Source organism: Bubalus bubalis, chromosome 8, assembly GCF_019923935.1.
Source record: "Bubalus bubalis isolate 160015118507 breed Murrah chromosome 8, NDDB_SH_1, whole genome shotgun sequence".
Lineage (NCBI taxonomy): Eukaryota > Metazoa > Chordata > Mammalia > Artiodactyla > Bovidae > Bubalus > Bubalus bubalis.
The window spans coordinates 52,992,218-52,996,085 of NC_059164.1; the positions used below are offsets into that span (position 1 = coordinate 52,992,218).

Genomic DNA, 3,868 nt, shown 5'->3' on the forward strand with positions numbered 1-3,868 from the left:
AGCAAGACACCGAATATATATCATATAATTGAATTTTAATTCAATGCAAAAGCAGATCAGTGGTTGTCTAGAGCCATGGATAGAAAAAAGAATACATCTGCCAATGCAGGGGACATAAGAAACATGGGTTCCATCCGTGGGCTGGGAAGGTCCCCGGGAGAAGGGCATGGCAACCCACTCCAGTATTCTTGCCTGGAGAATCCATGGACAGAGGAGACTGGTGGGCTACACACAATTCATGGGGTCGCAAAGAGTTAGACAACTTAGCAACTGAAGCAACTTAGCATGCCCGCACCTGCTCTCGGTGCCTGTACATAGGACATAATATGAAGATCAGTTTATGTTGTGGTTATTGTTCTTAGCAGCCAACTTCAAATTTAGTTATAAATCTGTAGTCATGCAGGCTCTGACTTGGAAGACATTATGATATTCAATAGAGAAGGCCCCATGGTTCATTTCTTCAGTCTAAACTTTAAGCTGATTTGTTTTGCTTTCATTTGTCTACCATAATTCCTTTAGGATATCTATTGCTCTGTTGCTAATTTTAACTGTATTCGTTGTTAAGTGCTCTAGGATTGCAGAACAAAGGGCACTGTTGCACTGTGAGAATGTATTGTTCTCTGTTATATTCCAAAGGGATGCGTTAATAGCAGAGTTTTAAGCTAAGCTCAACATGTTTAGGGTTTTGTTTTTTATTTCCAATGTATCTGCTTCTTTAAAAGAATTGATTTTTTCCCCAAATTTGAATCTCATTCAACACAGTAATATTTTAGAAATATTCATTTAGAGCTTCTCTCGTACAGTATATCCGAGTGATAAATTACAGGCAAGAATGTTGTCTGCATTGCATGCTCTCTGCACATTGGCAGAGCCACATAACATTACATTTGTGTTTTCCAAGATGTATACTGACACTACTGTACATATTTTTATCAATAATTTAGGGTATCCTTACACAATCACCTTTTAACCCTATACGTTCAGGACTGTGGGTTGCTATTTTAACCAGCTAAATAATTCATTAGAAAGAACAAATTGTTTCACTGACTGATCTGAGGATTCAGCCATAAAGGTTGGACTGCAATGTAAACACACCTAGAGGAAAGCACCAGGTTCGCATCTGCTCCATCCCCAGTCAGGGGCACCTGATGTTCTGCATCCATCCAATAGGCTCAGGTCTAGGGAAGAGAGAAAGGGTGACGCTGAGAGCAAATCACTGGGCCTCTAAACTCCCGAGAGTCTTAAATTACAGTAAGAGAGAAAATTAGGGTGTTTCTTCTGTTTCCTTATTAGAAAGGGACCACACAGAGTGAACATCAGTAACAAAATACAACTGTGAAAACAAGATTTTGGCAGGAAAGAGAGGTGTGAGGAGGAAGGTGAGAAGGGCATATTTGGAGGTATTCCACCTCATTTTCCCTGGGAATAATCGGTGAGCCAACTACATAAATCAAAAGAATGCTTGAAAACATTCATTATCTTGGAAGACCATTTATTACACATATATGAGGTCAAGCCTGGTGCTCTATGAAAGAACAAGTGACTGTGTTGTAAGTGTGCTTGAATTATCAAGAAATGAAATAGCATGTTTACTTTTTTTCCTAAAAAAGAAAAAAACCCCTACTGAGTAATATATTTCGTAACTCATTTGAGTAAAATTCCAGAAGGCATTAGTTCTTCCTTGAGTACTTAAAAACCAAGGACATGAGAATATCATTTCTGAATATATTATTAAACTTTATTTAGAAAACAAAGCTTGTTTTCTCAAAAAAATAAATAAAAGGCATTTTTCTAACACTGTAGAATTTTCCATATACCTGTGAAAATGCAGGGTACTCTAAGTGCATGCTAAAACAGTTTGAAAATAATTTGTTTCTTATCAGTATATTCCAGTGATTTGTTTCATAATCTCACTTGATATAGAATTCAGTGAAGTTAAGTAATGGTGGTGAATACCTATATAACATGGTCAAAATATTACTTCTAAAGTGGTAAATGAAAACTAAAATATCAGACTTCAGATGAAAGTCATGTCTATTAGAAAAGGTAAACATTAGCTTTGGAAGAACAAATGGAATGTTTCTTAACAGGTTTGGCAAGATGAGTGGAAAGTATTTCTCATACACCTTTTTTTTCTGAACAAGGGATAATTTGTGAAGGGATAAATTAGTATAGGAAAAACAAGTCAGGAATAGATTGTAAGCAACAGTTTAATGAGTAAACCATCCACAGATTCCCAGAAACTGTTAGGCATTGAGAGAACTTGTCACTAAATATATGGTAGTGATTACCTTGAAAACCTCATTCAACTCAGAAACATACAGTTCATTATCCCTAATGTTATTTTTCTGAGTATTTTTGCATGTGTACAAAATTTGCCCAGAGCCTAGAGACTGTAATTTTCCTTCTATAAATACATAGATTATCAGTGTGTTTGGTTTTTACAAACACTAGTGAGTAGTCATAATTCAGACAGTCACATTTTTACGATATTAATAGAAATTCCCAACTATTGAGCAGAATGAATTGATAATAGGAACTTCAACAATTATCATATGCCTGGCATTAAGCTAGAAGAAAATATTGAGAAATATGTCATAGCTGATATTCTTAAGAAGTTTACTCATTTCATTGAAGAATTAAAAATAGCACACAAGAAATAAGTAATAAATGTATGTCATTTATAAGTGCCATAGGAGTTCAAAGAAGGGTGAATAAAGATGATATTCAGGGAAGACTAAGATTATACTGACATGCAAGGATGTAAGTATCTTGATTTTCAAAAGAGGAAGAATATCAGCTTCTTTGAAGTAGAGAGGAAAAGTGTTATATGAAAAAAAATTACATCTTCAATATTACAACAATTTTATATTTAAGAAGAGATCCAAACCAATAACTTTAGCTTTCATAATGCAAATCAAGGAAAGCAAAGCTTTACAAATCTCTGTCTAGTAGGATAAATAAAAACTATGATTCTTAAAGGGGTGAGGGGGGAGGGTCATATCAGAATCTCTCCAGGCAACAGAAATCGATTAACCATGGCTGAGAGACAATGGAGGAGGGAGCAAAGTGGGTGAAGATGCTCCAGGTGGTGATGAGGTGGGATAGAAAGTGGAAAAGAACTTGAAATATGTGGAATAAGGTGAAGATATGGGAGTGGAAGCAGATGCTGGTAGTTAGACTATTGCAAAATAAAGTGCCAAGTTCACATGACTGGACTTGATTTGATGGACAAGAAAGATCTATTTGATTCTCAAGCACAGAAGTGTTAAGATAGGTGGAGTTCAGGAAAGCTAGTCTACCTGATACATATACAAAGGATGAAAATGAAAATTAAGAAGAAAATAAAAGAAGATGGATGAGTTAGGAACACATTGGAGAATTTAGCCATGTAAAGTCAGGGTTGGGGATAAAGTGAGGTAGTAGACTTTCTTCTGTCCCAAAGATGTAAAGGTATGATTTCAAGTCTGGAAAACTAAAAAAACTTACTGATACTTACATGATCACGAGGGTGATTTTCCCAGGGTGAGATTGCACCCTGGAGTTTCTCCAAATGTGGGAAACTCTACTGCATAACCTTTGGTGGAAGGTGATTGTGTTCACACTTTTCCTGAAGGGGGAAAAAAAAAAAATTATTGAAACCATGCCCACACTCTTACCTTCATCAGGGTACACAACAAGCATATTCTTTTCATGCAGTTAGAAGAGCAGTTAGTTGGAAAACATGGTCAGTAGTTTAGGGTGCAGTTCAGTTTCAAGGACTTAGTGTATTTCATCCTGTGGTGTAATTTCTTCATCTGGATTGTCATTCCCCTGTTTCATTTTGGTAAATAATAGTAATAAATTATAAAAACAAGATTCAGTATCT

General features: G+C 35.9%; 1 pseudogene; it reads left to right on the forward strand.

Annotated features, from left to right (window-relative positions):
* The first annotated feature begins 3,481 nt into the window (after nt 1-3,481).
* On the forward strand, nt 3,482-3,614 carry LOC112586705 (annotated as a pseudogene).
* The last annotated feature ends 254 nt before the right edge of the window (nt 3,615-3,868 follow it).